Consider the following 15,795-nt stretch of genomic DNA (forward strand, 5'->3'; position numbering starts at 1 on the left):
ATTTAATTTAACCCTGTATATGCAGCAAGGTTGACTAGATACTGGGGAGCGGAAAACCTTCTCCTTCTGAAATCTGATGTGTGTAACATTCTCTTGGCATAAAAAAAATAAGAGGAAAATGAAAGTGTTTCATAATGATAGCGTTTAGCCAAAGTGAAACTGATTTGCTCAAATCGTTTTAACTATGTTAGGGATGGATGAATCGTGTCAATTCCAGCTTTTCCGGGTTTATCACCTTCTTTAGATTTCTGCAGCGATTTGCAATTTTTTTCTTTCAAAAATCCTCATGAAGATTCGCCAGCATTTGAATACGAATTTCTTGTAATAAACACATTTATGTAAGCAGTTTTGAGTAATGCACACATTTTCGCAACCATTTCCCCTTAATACAATACATTAGTCTCTGTTATTTTCACTAATATATGCATTTTTATGCACACTTTCCTGTATCATCATCATAATCACCATCATCACCAATGTACTTATTAACTGCCCTTCACCTTAATGTCCTGTATACATTCTTGTACACATTGGTTGGCTAAATTGCATTAAAAATTTGTTTGGTTCGCATATGGTTCACAAATTAGATAATTGCTCATTAAAATGGAAAAAAAAACATTCCCCCCCATCCTTATCCAGTGTTTGGGGGGGGCAGCAGAAACAACAACAACAACACTGTCACTATACAAAAACATCCCTGAACCTGCACTGGATATCAGACATAACACCATCCATGCAAAATAAATACATAACTGAAACCGTGGTAAGAATCTGCACTAAGAGGATGGGCAATTGGAACTCTCAGGTCACACTAAGCCAGGCATCCCCAAACTCGGTCCTCCAGATGTTTTGGGACTACAACTCCCATCATCCCTAGCTAACAGGACCAGTGGTCAGGGATGATGGGAACTGTAGTCCCAAAACATCTTGAGGGTCAAGTTTGGGGATGCCTGCACTAAGCAGTGGAAAGGGAGCCCAAGGGATTACAGTGGCGAGGACCCCCTGCCCCCTAGTGAGTGATGTAGTCATTTGCCGGACTGCCAAGGTAAATGGCAGGTTTTCCTTGCTCTGACAAGTGAATAAGGTTACAATGAGGCTTTCAAGTTGTTCTTGAAAGATGTACCACTACACCACTGGTCATCCAGAGCAGGCAATCAGTTTGTCAGAAAGCATTTATAGTCACTGCTGGCAGACTGCTGACTGTATTTGTAGACACGCCCCCCCACCCTAAAGCTGGTCACGGTGCCTAAATAAGACCAAAATCATCTGACAGTTCAGTAGACACAGCCAAGCAGGCAGCTGGTGCTTGTGTGTATCACACAAGCAGTGAAAATGCCCCACAAGAATCTGAATATCCTTTGTGATGAAATGTTTGAGAAGCTATGGGTACATGTGAACTTATATCCATAGTTTGCAAAAAAACAACAACACCAAAAACCCTAAAACACTTGTTTTTCTTTTTTTACTGCACGCAAGACAAAACTTCAGACATCGCTCCTTCTTGTCTACCAGACTGGCAACTTCCACGTAACACATTAGCGCACACATGTTTGACTAACTTAAGGAACGGTAGCATTAATAAGCGATAGTGTATCTACAGCTTAGCATGAATACTTGCCTCTAAGAGTTTGTTTAATTAAATGGCTCACCACTGTCAAACCATACGTACATTTGATCTCTTAGATAAATATTTCCACATTATATTTGCAGGAGCCCATTCACTTAGTTATATAAAGATGAAGTGAGCAGAGTATTTGGCACCACCTCTTCCTTTTCCTTCTGATCCTTCTGTGAAAGCCTTAAACTTTTGACCCTTGATCCACGTTTTCCCATCGTCATCTCATGTCTCCTTTTCTGTCCCCCCACTATTAATTTTAGATTATTTTAAACTATTAATTAATTGATTAAATTTATATCCTGCCCCTCGTTGCATGTGATAACAAGGTGGGTCAAAACAATTAAAAACACAGTGTACAATGGAAGTAAAATGGAATACTTTTTAAAATAAAATGATCCTCCTCCTATTAAATATATCAGTCAGAATAGCCTATAACTCGGAGCACAAACAAGTATCTCTTAGGCATATTAATGGCACTCAGAAAGCTTGGCAGAAGAGAAGAATCTTCAGCTGGAACTGAAAAATAACCCAGATTGGTGTCAGTAAAAGTTCATGGAGGGAATGCTCCATGGCTTGGGTGCTCTTGTGTAGAAAGCCTTCTGGTGAGCCACAGTTCTCATAACTTCATGCAACAATAGCACTGTCATGAGGCCAAACAAGCATCCCCAGAGCTATGTACTCGCTGAAACCACCCCTACAAAAAAAACAATGTCTCCGACTCCCAACCTGCAGCGTTGGTCCAGGACAACACCATGATTGATGGAATCAATAGCCACAGAGAGATCAAGGAGAACTAACAGGGATGCATTCACCCTGTCTATATCCCAGTACAGAACTTCCATTAAGACAACCAAGGCTATTTCAGTGGTGAAACCAGATTGAAATGGGCCGAAATATTTCATTTTCTCCAACCATGCCTGTAATTGAATGACCACCACCATCTCAAGCACAGCACCTTGTTGAAGAGGGGGATATTTGTGACTGGGCAAGAGCAATTACAGTCTTGTTGGTCCTGGGAGGGACCGGGGGGTGGGGAATAGTTTCCCAGTGCCTGGCTCCCCTATCAGAATCTCCAGATCAGAATCTCCAGTCAGCTGTTGAGGAGACTCCAAGGGAAGAGGACCCTCCAAAGAAGCTGAATTCCAGTTCTCCAAAGCATAGCAGCCCTCACCAGGAAGGAAAGAGGCGCATGCAAATAGAAGGAACATTCTTCTCCAGGTGAATGTTGAAGGGGATGGGCAGGTGCAGCACAGGAACTAAAGAAAACTTAAGTGCAAACACTACAAAGGCACTGTAGATTAATATACTGAAATACAGAGAGAGCTGCAGTGATTCAGCATTCTAGCCTTGCTTCTGGCACTTATTTAAATTGGCAGCTATATTTTTTTAATGTACACTTTTTCTTTTTTAGATATAAGAGTATAATGCACTGAAGCACAAGCTGAGTATTACCAGGGCTGGGATGCTGTGACCACCCCTTGCTCATTCTCTCCTCTCACTCTCCTCTGCTTCTTTGTGAGTGTGTTTTTTTCCTTGAGAGATAACACAGCCCACCATTAGTGAAGTTTCATGTAAAGCTAGGCTGTGGATAGTAAACGTTGCCATCTCTGCACTTTTTCCCCAACATACAATTTCCTTAGGTTCATGTATTCAGGAACTGTTAGGAAGTGAAATAGAGCCACGGAGCAAGTCAGTGATTCAGTGGGATCAGAGTCTGGAACACATGTTCATATAAGGCTAGATAAAGTCCTCAAGAAATCTAGACCTCACTAAAACCTATTTTTCTCTCTTACAGCACAATCCTATTCATTGCTGCTGAGAAGCAGACCACACTGTGTTCAGCGGACCATAGCCCTGTGTGGGCATAAGATTGCAGCCTTCGTCGCTGGCCACCTTAGAGTTCATTCCTCACTGTCTGGAACACAGTTAGCTGTTCAGATGCCTTTCATAAGAACCAGCCCACAGCTGGCCAGAGGTGCATCTCACAATATTCACCAAGCAACTGATTTGGGACAACTTGTGTACCATACAAACATGGGTTGAAGGGGGGGAAGGCCCTCCTTGCACCTCAGGCCTTGCACCACACTTACTATTTAGTTATTTGGGTTCTTGCTGGCATTTAAACTTAAAGCACACATTTTAATCTCTAAAAATCCCAAAATCGTTCAGGAGGCAGCGGGCGTTCTTAGAAACAAGCACCACTGGGAAACCAAAAAAAATTTTTTTGCTGCTTTGCTATGTATAAATAAGCATCTCATATGGCTATGTGCAACATATGATTGAAATGAGGTCATCTAAGAATATATTACTCTCTCCAATATGCAGGAGGGGGGGGGGAGATGCTTTAGATTTGTAAATGCTATGCCAGTGTTTTTCCTCACTGTTAACAAATGTCACCTGGTATTAATTTAGTTGCTATATTCCGACCTGAGTGTTTCTTTCTATGAATTGCCTTCTGATAGGACAAAGGTGTGTGTGGTGTTCCCCCCTCCTCCACCCCCCCCCAAAATATGGTAATATATGTAGGTGAAAACAGCATTGGGGAATTTCTGTGTGACACATTTAATAGTTCAAATGAAAAATAATTGAATACTTTGCAGCTCAAAGTGGTTTATCACCATGGGTATTACAGTGTTTAGTGTTACTTAGTTTGACCATGTTAAAGTGAGAATGGATTGTTCGGTTGTGAAGCATATTATTTGCGGTCTATTTAGTCTTCTGTTTCTTCCTGTGAAAATTCCGTTCTCTTCCCCCCACCCTCCACTTTCTTAGAATAGTACACACCAACAGAAGAAGAAAAAAAAATGTAAGGAAAGTAAGAGCTGGCAACAAGAAACCTCTACCTAAGGTGAAAAGCATTACTATTTTGAAGAACAAGATAATTCAGGAGTCTGCCTACACCTACTGATTCCAAACGAGAGTCACATCCACTACCATCTTAGCTGCATGAAACATTTTATGACTCTGTGCTTCCTGTTTTCACATTACCTTTCCCCCTAGCTGCTAGAATCATCTGTACCAAACTGGGTCACATAAGTTTTCACCAGTAGTGCAATGGCAATCACTTGAAGGGTTATCATTAAGTGTGCTGCATCTTTTCTGCTGAATTTTGAAAATTCTGCATTCTGGACTTAGGATGGCTGGGACCACAACCAGTGGTTTTTTTTTTTTCTGGGGTGATGAAGGGGTACACATATCCCTAAACATTTTGTGAATCTAAGTTTGGCCTCATTGAGGGGCGTTATTTCAATATGAGTAGGAAAATGAGAGTACCCCTAAACATTTTTTTTTTTAGAAAAAAGCACTGACCACAACACAAAGTAAATGTATTGTGATTGGCAGGGAGGGGGCTGGGAGGAAGGAAATAAGGTCACTCTGCATCAACTCAGGTTTGCTTGTGAGTCCAGCAACAAAAAATTAAAAAGTGGCTTCCTTATCACTGAAGAATTCCCCTCAGGAGAGAGGCCATGTCCCTTTGCAACATTATTAACTACCCAACAGGCAATAGCTTTCCTAAACAGGCATAGTCACAAATAGTCCTTGAATGAAACACAACAATCTGATTAGAAGCTGCATTTCATTTCATTGCAAGTTTTTCCTCAGCCCTGAGATTTGCTTTAGAGGGAAGTGTCTGTACACCGCCTTGCTTTTGTCTCAACCGGAGGGTTTAATAGCTGAAGTAACTGAAAAGGCCTAACACCAGAAAGGCTTTCGTTACCAGAGTAACCGTAAAAACAGACCCCAGTCTCCATGGCAAAGAGAAAAGCTATTTGCTGCAGCCTTTTCAGACCTTGAACAGACACTGACAGTTTTCCTATAATCACTGCAGATTATTTGTAGCAACTAACTATATTATAATGTTAACTATAGGAGGGCTTTGAAATTACACTTGGGCGGTGTGGGGGGGGGGCGGTTAGAAATAAATACATGCAAGGAAAATTTTTACCAGTTTAGCTAGGAGTCTATTATCAGTTTTAAAATCATAATGTAATTCATTCTACTATTCCAATTGAGTGAGGTCACCTTCCTGGTTTTGTTCTTATATTTTGTGCAGAAACATTCTCACTCTATTGCGAGTCCTATGCCGTCTGTAAAATTAGCACACACTCACTTCTATTGAACAATTTATTGTGAGAATGCCTTACACCACTGAGGACCACTATACAGTACATGGCATTCTCTATGCTTTTTCAGCTACTGTACATTAACAATAGTTTATGTTACCCACACTACTCAAATGATTATTCTTCCCGTAGTTTTGTGCTAGATTTTACACAATGCACTTTTTACGGTTATTTTAAAGTGCATTGCTTATATAAACCCTGCAACGCTCTCATTTAAATTACCGGTGCGCATTGCAAGGGCTCCTTTGCAAGGGCTCCTCATTCAGTTCTTATTAAAGTGTTGAACTTGCCTGAAGTTTATCCTGCACAGCATTACTCAACACTTTCCCCAGTTTTCTTTCTGCCTTCTCAAGCTTAAATCTACCGCACACAGCCAGCTCACGCTCAACCGAGAGAGACTCTGGCAGGATTCTTGTGCAGCAGTAGTGATGTGGTTGCTGCTCCCTTGTGGATCCATCTCACATCACTCTAATAACATAAGAAAGAAGAAGCCATGGGAATAGTATAAGCGGAGGAGAACTGCATGGGAACAATGACACCAATATCAGAAGGGAAGGCTAGTGGTTCTTAGATTACAACCCCAACTTTCCCATAGGGTGTCTCCATCCTTAAGCTGACTGGTGGCTGGTGCCCCTTGGTGCTGGTGGAAGTAAAAGAGTCCTTGCTGGGGATGGGTGAGATTCCCCACCACCAGCAGCCATTTCTTCCCTTTCCCCCATGTAAGTTAATTCTGTTACCCCAAGGGTTCAGGGTGAGAGTGGACTACTTCCCACACCAGCCATTTCTCCCCATATGCAAGTTAATGGGAGATAATGGATCTGTCAAGCGTCCATTATGCAACATGCGTCAGATGAAAATAGGGACCAACTAAGCATCCTCAGGGACGCGGGTGGCGCTGTGGGTTAAACCACAGAGCCTAGGACTTGCCAATCAGAAAGTTGGCGGTTCAAATCCACATGACGGGGTGAGCTTCCGTTGCTCAGTCCCTGCTCCTGCCCACCTAGCAGTTCAAAAGCACGTCAAAGTGCAAGTAGATAAATAGGTACTGCTCTGGCGGGAAGGTAAATGGCGTTTCCATGCACTGCTCTGATTCGCCAGAAGCGGCTTAGTCATGCTGGCCACATGACCCAGAAGCTGTATGCCAGCTCCCTTGGCCAATAAAGCGAGATGAGCGCCACAACCCCAGAGTCATCCGCGACTGGACCTGATGGTCAGAGGTCCCTTTACCTTTACCTTTTAAGCATCCTCAAACCATTCTTTTGTGCGTGCCCCCCCCCCCGAGCATTTCCTATCGGAAGTAGCGCAAGTGCCGCTAGCACTACACCAATGGGACACAGCATACATGTCGTCCTCCACCCTGAGATAACCCCTTAATCATGATTTTATTTTATTCTTTGGTAGATTAAAAAAAAGACCACCACATACCAATAATTAAATTTTAGAAAGGGGCAAGATTAGATGTTGCTGCACAGAGCATTTAAAAATAAATAAATCACGTCTCCTTGTGCTCCCCCTTTCTTCTCGCCCAAAGTGGACCTCTCAGGCAGAAAGACAACACCCAGCCACCTTTAGTTACGAGCCTCCATTCATCAGGTATGAGCCTAAGTTTTATTTCAGCATTCTAAACTTTAAATCTACAGCACATAACCTTTAAAATTTGTTTGTGGAGAGAGTGCTGTCTCACGGAGCAACCATGCAATTCCTACATTATGGCACCCTCAACGTGGTTGCACACTGTAATCTATTGTGGCAACCTTACAATTCCCAGTTTGTATCAGGCCATAGAATGCACAACATATTTTTGCTTCCTGTAGGTCAGCTGAAACCTTTAAAAACTTTCAAGGCAGTTCTTCATGTATAAAAGATGGTGACAACACGAGACAAGGTGATGCATGAAAAAAGGCATCCTATAGTGGTTGCGGGGTCCCACTAAATAATTTATAGCTTGTTCTACTTTAATCATAAATGCGATGCTTCAGTGGTAAATGGCATGGTGGGACAACAACAACAACAGTTTGTTTGTTTGTTTGTTTGTTTGTACCCCACGCATCTGGCTGGGTTTCCCCAGCCACACTGGGCGGCTCCTAACAGAATATTAAAAACACAATAAAACATTAAAAACTTCCCAATACAGGGCTGCTTTCAGATGTCTTCTAAAAGTCAGATACAGTGGTACTTTGGGATGCGAACGGGATCCGTTCCGGAGCCCCGTTCGCATCCTGAACAGAACGTAAGACATGACTGCATGTCTGTGCGTGCGCGGGTCACGTTTCGCCGCTTCCGCGTATGCACGTGACGTCATTTTGACCATCTGTGCATGCGCGACTGGCGAAAACCGGAAGTAACGTGCTCTGTTACTTCCGGGTTGCCGTGGAGCGCAACCTGAAAATACTTATCCTGAAGCATATTTATCCCGAGGTATGACTGTAGTTAGGGACATGGGGGGGGCGCTGTGGGTTAAACCACAGAGCCTAGGGCTTGCCGATCAGAAGGTCGGCAGTTCGAATCCCCGCGACGGGGTGAGCTCCCGTTGCTCGGTCCCTTCTCCTGCCAACCTAGCAGTTTGAAAGCACATCAAAGTGCAAGTAGATAAATAGGTACCGCTCCGGCGGGAAGGTAAACGGCCTTTCCGTGCGCTGCTCTGGTTCACCAGAAGTGGCTTAGTCATGCTAGCCACATGACTCAGAAGCTGTACGCCGGCTCCCTTGGCCAACAAAACGAGATGAGCGTCGCAACCCCAGAGTCGGCCATGACTGGACCTAATGGTCAGGGGTCCCTTTACCTTTACCTTATGACTGCAGTTGTTTATTTCCTTGACATCTGATGGGAGCGCGTTCCACAGGGCGGGTGCCACTACTGAGAAAGCCCTCTGTGTGGTTCCCTGTAACCTCACTTCTCACAGTGAGGGAACCGCCACAAGGCCCTTGGAGGTGGACCTCAGTGTCTGGGTTGAATGATGGGGGTGGAGATGCTCCTTCAAGTATACTGGGCCGAGGCTGTTTAGGGCTTTAAAGGTCAGCAACAACACTTTGAATTGTGCCTGGAATCGTACTGGCCACCTGACCTCCTGTTGGTCACATTGCTGCCGCATGCTGGTAGACAGAGGGGTGCAGTGAGGTGGCTCTGTATGTATGCAAATGAGCCAGCTGAGCCAATCTGGCACTCTGCTGGTACTTTTGTAGCACAGGAATCTCCCTGCCATCTTCCAATACCTCCTCTACCTCCCGGTAAGCAGCAGAAGCAATGCAGCCAAGTGGAAGTCAGGTGAACAGTCGCATCATGCTCTTTACTAGTGTGCTACTTGAGACGATGCAGAAATCTCAGCTAAAACATCCCTGGCAGATGGCCACCCAACCTCTATAATGCCAGGACTTGTCACGGGCTGAACTGAACTATCATAAGTCTGAGTGAAATGTCTGCTTTTGGTTTGCTGGGCACCAGAGGTCCTCTGATGATGAAGCAGCTGATATGAGGGGGTTGTGTAATTTTAGGGCGAAGACATGTGTAATAGAGCTCAGATAATGTCTGCTGTCAGGTGAGCTCAGTTTTCTCCTGGAATAGATAATGAAATGATCATCATATCAAAAACCAGCACAGCCATTGTTGTTTCCCCCCCCCCCCCCCGCTGTGCTTCAAGTGGATGGTGTATCCTTTTCTGTTGTTTTACAAAAAGTACAGTGGTACCTCAGGTTAAGTACTTAATTCGTTCTGGAGGTCTGTTCTTAACCTGAAACTGTTCTCAACCTGAAGCACCACTTTAGCTAATGGGGCCTCCTGCTGCACGATTTCTGTTCTCATCCGGAAGCAAAGTACTTAACCCGAGGTACTATTTCTGGGTTAGCGGAGTCTGTAACCTGAAGCGTATGTAACCCGAGGTACCACTGTACATGAATGTTTATACATATGCATCCATTTACACCACCTTGCTGATTAGAGGTTTTTTTTTTTTAAAAAAACCCCAAACTGCACTGCAAAATTGTCACAGAGATGGAGATGTCATCATGAGACTAGTGCTAATCATTCTCTTGCACAACTAGCTTTTACTGCAGATTTGCAGAACTGCTCACCACCCCCAACTTCATTTCTTACGAGAAAATATATGTTTGAACATATATATGTTTTTTCTGGGTGGTCACACTGTTCTAATACTTGTTACATTTGTCTTCATCCTTTCTGTGCACTGGCCATGCTGTGACAGACGGCTTGAATTCCAAAAGACAGGCTCATTAGAATCAGTAGCAAAGAAATGCAGGGACAGGTACTGCACTTTCAAAAATTCTGCTTCATGATATTCAAATTCTAAATAAAGCGTTTGCATGTAAATGTGTCCATACTGCTATATGAACAACTATCAATCCTGAAAATTCCTGTTGAACCCTCTGCAAGTAGTGGCATGTAGCATTTCTCAGGACTACCTCTCAAGGTTTTTAAATATCTGGAAGTTTCACTTGGAACGAGATCAGAATTAAGCTCCTACAATATTTTATACTAACATTAGATAATTAATTGATGCCATTCATTACCAGTAGTATTTGTTGAGGGAAAATATCAACCTTAAAAAATGTAAGTAATTAGAACTCTCATTATCTTAAATTTAATCTTAATAAGTGCTATTATATTCTTGATCATAGATAGACAGGCAAGCAGGCTGGTTACGTTGAGACACTTCAGGAGACGGCCAATGCATCACATTTTAAGCTGCATCATATGAGCATAAGTCAAATTCAGAGCTTTGGTGCTCACTGCCAATCACTGTCCCCTGCACCTGCTCTGCATGAGATTACCTGATAAAGAAGAGTTTGGATTTGATATCCCGCTTTATCACTACCCAAAGGAGTCTCAAAGCGGCTAACATTCTCCTTTCCCTTCCTCCCCCACAACAAACACTCTGTGAGGTGAGTGGGGCTGAGAGACTTCAGAGAAGTGTGACTGGCCCAAGGTCACCCAGCAGCTGCATGTGGAGGAGCGGGAACGTGAACCCGGTTCACCAGATTACGAGTCTACCACTCTTAACCACTACACCACACTGGCTCTCAGTGTGCCCTTCCCTTGCCATTCTGTTGCTGTAAAATGCTGATGTGTGCTGATGTGCATCACTCGTTGAGGCTGGTAAGGTGGAAGGCACGGAGCCCAAAGAGTAGGTGGAGCCAGAGCCAATAGCAGGCTGAGCCAACTAATTCTACTTTTGTCCCGATTTCCTCCCTGCTAAGGTCAACAAAAGCAACATTGAGAGCAAGGAGGACAAGCTGACAACCAGTGCCACCCCCTGGATTGGATAGAAGACAGGTAGGTTGGGGGTGGCTGAGGGCACCTTTCTGACATGCCCAGTCGGTATGCATGGGAACCAATAGGAAAGATGCCAATAGGAAAGATCTATGTCAGCATTTAGAATTTCTGTGGAATAAGTGGTGGAATTTCTCAGCTTGTAAGGTCTATATGAACTGAATTCCCTGTAGCCTTCAAAGGGTAGAAAGTTTGATAACCACTACCCTAGAGTATGGGACGCGGGTGGCGCTGTGGGTTAAACAACAGAGCCTAGGACTTGCCGATCAGAAGGTCGGCGGTTCAAATCCCCGTGACAGAGTGAGCTCCTGTTGCTTGGTCCCTGCGCCTGCCAACCTAGCAGTTTGAAAGCACGTCAAAGTGTGAGTAGATAAATAGGTACTGCTCCGGTGGGAAGGTAAGCGGCGTTTCCGTGCGCTGCTCTGGTTCGCCAGAAGCGGCTTAGTCATGCTGGCCACATGACCCGGAAGCTGTACACCAGCTCCCTTGGCCAATAAAGCGAGATGAGCGCCGCAACCCCAGAGTCAGCCACGACTGGACCTAATGGTCAGGGGTCCCTTTACCTTTACCCTAGAGTACCAGGGCAGGGGTACCAGAGGTTGCTGCTATGTCAGCCCAGGGCAAAAGACTAAGCTGTGTAATTTGTTTTAAACTGTCTTTCATGTTGTATTTTAAATTGCTGTGACCTGGCCTGGGACCTTGTGGCAAAGTATATGGAAATCATCATTGTTCTTGTCTCCTAGTAATGAGGTGACAAGATGAGAGGTCCATTTGGACCAGCTCTCTGAGAGTCTACATTTGGAATCTATGTCCTTACAACAGAGCATAGGGTTGGCTTGTGGGAAAGCTTGGATGTCTTCTAGAAACTGAAAGCATGAGAGGCTAGCCTGCTAGATCACCTACTGACTAAATTTCATCTTTTTTTATTGTGTTACATGCTCAAAGTAAAGCTCTTGAAGACGAGAGAGAGAGAAAGATGGAACAAGTCCACAATAGATAAAAAGTATAACACGGGATCTGTGTATAATGACTAGTACTCCAGATGCCCTTTCATATATTTAAAATTGCCATTCCATTACATAAAATGTAATTCATTCTACTTCTCCCTATCTCCACCCCTCCCCCACCGCAAAAATATAATCCCAGAAGGGTTTTGACCAAACAAAAATGCTCTAATGATTGCAAATGGTTCAAATATTCTGTCCAGTGAGTTTAAGTTAAGTGATAAAAGTTTCATGTTAAAAGAAATAATAAGTGGAATTTCACACATATTATAGTAATTGTGAAAGCATCCAATTTACATGGAAATAATGCAAAAGAATTCTGACCATGATGGTTTAAGTGAATCATTACATGCATCAGTGATACATTTAGAAACCTGCAGCATGCCAGGTATGTTTCTTTTAGCATAATAAGTCTTGTAATGGAGCCTTTAAAAGCCTTAAATGTATAGTTAGATGAACCTTTCCATTCGGATTTTGATATCAAAAAGAAGAAACAGGAGATCATTAAAAAGCCAATTAAACCAATACTCATTTTTCCTTTACCAGTTTATATCATGTCCCTCGAGGACCTATCATTTTGAGAAACATTATTTTATTTACATTGGATTAGAATGAAAATTGTTTTACTACGCTAATCTTTTTTTATTTCTCAGTAGTATTTGAGAAGCACGCTCAGGCTGTCGCAGAAATACTGATTCGGTGTAGTAGCATATGTTAGAGGCTAGAGTCTAATATAGAAAATCCCATTAATTTCAGTGTGGTGTACTCCTCTGTTAAAGAAAGCACGCATAGGATTTCAACCTAAAAGGCTTGGGAATCGTTTTGCTGGCCTTTGGGCAAACAGTATGGTTCTGTCCATAGGATCTGTGCAGACTTGGTACCTAAAATACATGTGAAAAATCTGTGCTTTGCCACAAAGGGACCTGTAAATCCTCATTATTTTTAGAGACACCAGAAGCTGCCTTAAACTCACACCATATGCCCATTTTAGCTCAGTATTGTCTACTGACTGGCAGCAAGGGTCATTCCAAGTCCTTCCTGAAGATGCTGAGGATTAAACCTCAGGCCTTCTGCATGCAAAGCACCCGCTCTTAATGCCAAGCAGCAGCCCTTCCCTAAAGACAGACATGGTTGAGAGTCATGATGTTGATGTTATTGAAGGGAGCTTCTCCATTGTCTTGCTAAGGTCGCAAGAACCCATGGCAAACACAAGAACATAGTAAAGTTTTATGGATGATTCTTTCCGTTCACCATTTTAAGACAATTATTGGCACCTAGTGTTGACACCTTTCCTAGGCTCTCCACATTGGGCAGCTGGACCAGTGACTCTCCATTTTAATTTGCTACCATTTTTATGTTTTACTTTTTAACATTTTATATTAAATACTTATACCCCACCTGTTTTAAATACCCAAGCTGCTTTCTGAGGAACCCAATGTGTCTTTCTTCATATTTCCCACATTTTCCCCCCATCATGGAATGCAAAGTACCTTACATGGGGTTCCCATCCATAGCCTGCCATCCAGGCATGAACCTGCTTCGCTCCAGCAAACTGTTTATAATAATAATTGTAATAATTTATTACTTGTACCCCAGCCATTGGATTGGGTTGTCCCAGCCACTCTGGGCAGCTTCCAACAGACTATAGGAAACACATGATACTTTGTGTTTGCATTGTGTATGTTCAGACCATGCCCTTACCCACAGTGCTTTGGTTTGACACAACATTGGGTGCTACAGAGCTTCGTGGTTAATTAAAATGGCAGATCCCAGTCACTCTTGGAGTAGTGATGGTACGATCAGGCATGTCTTGGGGGATGGTCATCAACATAAGAGGGGACATATAAGAAGTCATTTTGCCCAGGACATCTTCAAACCTGGATTCTGATCTGGACCAAGAAGTAGTACTTTCTAATCTCAGATGGTTGGGAGTGGCAGTGGTTACTCAGTGGTGAGACAACTGCACTTTAGACATGCTCAGAAGCATTAACTATACTTCACATTGGGTGTCTTTTGGCACCATAAAGACTGACAAATTTATTATGACATACGCTTTTGTGGACTACAGTGCAGTTCACCAGATGTATGTTAGCCTGAGTTAAAGGAACATATTATGGTGGGAAATGTAAATAGTAAGATCATGAGGAAACGAAAGGCAGAAAATTCTAGATGAAAATAATTATGTTATGAACAGTGTCCACTTGTGAAAAAACACAGTTGTGTTGTTAATGCAGACATCCTACAATTGCTTCACATTTGTTCTCTGTTAAAATAGGTTTTGCGCCTGATCCTTACTAGGTTCTGATTCAAATTATGCCTTCCAAATGAGCGGCCACTTAATTCTGCTTTCATATTAGTTACATTTCACACCTCTGGACCAAAAAGAAGAAGAAAAAGATTGCTCCTTCCTAATAGGTCTGATATGATCTGTGCTGGTCTAAATGCTGCATTTTAAAAATAAATAGCAGGAATGAATTCTACAATGTTATTTTTGCAGTTTTTCAATTACACGTGAGGAGTTCTTCTGCCATTCATTACCTCGGGTATCCCTGAAATGCAAACCACTGTGCAACACTCCTTTTCGTTTTCTTTTCTTTTTACTTCTCTGCAGATTCTTCCTCTGCATGATCTGCAATTATCACACCGTTTGTCTTTCCTGTTCTCAGGGGAACACAAAATAATACATATCCTAGAAACAGATTGAGATTAAATTTGGTTCTTTCCAATAGAGAGTTCAGATAGTTAAAGAGGGTCACAGAATCAATATGCTGAAGACACATTGCCATTTCAGGGAGGGGAACACCCTCAAACAGAATGTGAAGACAGATGCTCCCCATTTCACCTTCAACCTTGCAATGCTGGTGGTGGTTGACCCCTCATTTCCTCCCCTTTTGGCTACTGTATCAGGACATTTACATGAGATAATTTAATGTGGAGTAGTTTACCTCTTAGGGCTCTTTAACCATCCCACAATGTCCAAATTCACAAAGGGGAATGGGTGGATATTCGACATCCTTCTCAATCTATGCATGTAAGCATTCTCATCTGTGATTGCAATTGCGAACAGGCAGAAGCATACCCCGCTTGAATAAGGACAAGGGTACAGTCTGGTAGACATGGTATCTCAGAACTCAGGGCCATGAGAGGCAGCTACAATGAGTACTGATGTACTGGGCCCACAGACATTAGGGGCCATAGACTTTGAGCTTCCTTTTTAAAACAAACAAACAAACAAAACAAAACAAAAGCAAGTATCTAGCCCATCTAGAAAGTTATGAAGCAAAATGTGCAAGTAATCTTCAAAGTGATTTCTGTGAGATGAACTTGCCTGTCTGCTCCTGCATTTTAGTGCTTTTAGCTAATGAGTGAAGTCAGAGCTATGAATTGCTTGGATACCAGGCAACAGAAATCCCTTCAGTGCTGTTTACTCTAGCAACCAGGATGCATCTTTCCTGTGGTGGGTTAATCTGAGATCAGGTACTTCCCAGAAGTTATTTTCCACAAATTACACAAAAAGTTCAGGTGTATGTTTAAAAAGACCACTTCCCAGGGTAGCCAGGGTGGGGAAAATGGTTGCACCGCCAAGTTCTGCTCCCCTCAGGTTTTTTTGAAAAATGAATTTTTAATTTATGATATGACAGACAATGACGGCCTCCATTTTAAAAAATGACAGATTGTTTTAAGAACAGGAGCTACTGAAATACAGGACCCTTTGAAAAATTCAGTGAATAAGGCAGGTTAAGTGCCCTGCTTTACCACCCCACCC

At 42.8% G+C, this 15,795-nt stretch overlaps 1 long non-coding RNA gene across 2 annotated transcripts in view; it reads left to right on the top strand.

Moving 5' to 3' along the window:
• The window catches only part of LOC307214346, a 331,943-nt gene extending 316,575 nt beyond the window's left edge, over positions 1-15,368 (top strand). The window contains exons 5-6 of one of the 2 annotated variants that reach the window (XR_013837946.1): positions 10,953-11,028; positions 11,971-15,368. This is a non-coding gene — a long non-coding RNA (uncharacterized lncRNA). Of the gene's footprint in view, positions 1-3,413; positions 3,466-10,952; positions 11,029-11,970 lie in introns of those variants that run through there. The other variant, XR_013837947.1, reaches the window with a different exon arrangement.
• Positions 15,369-15,795: the final 427 nt, after the last annotated feature.

The sequence above is a fragment of the Podarcis cretensis genome (genome assembly GCF_951804945.1).
Source record: "Podarcis cretensis genome assembly, chromosome: 4".
In the NCBI taxonomy this organism is placed as follows: domain Eukaryota; kingdom Metazoa; phylum Chordata; class Lepidosauria; order Squamata; family Lacertidae; genus Podarcis; species Podarcis cretensis.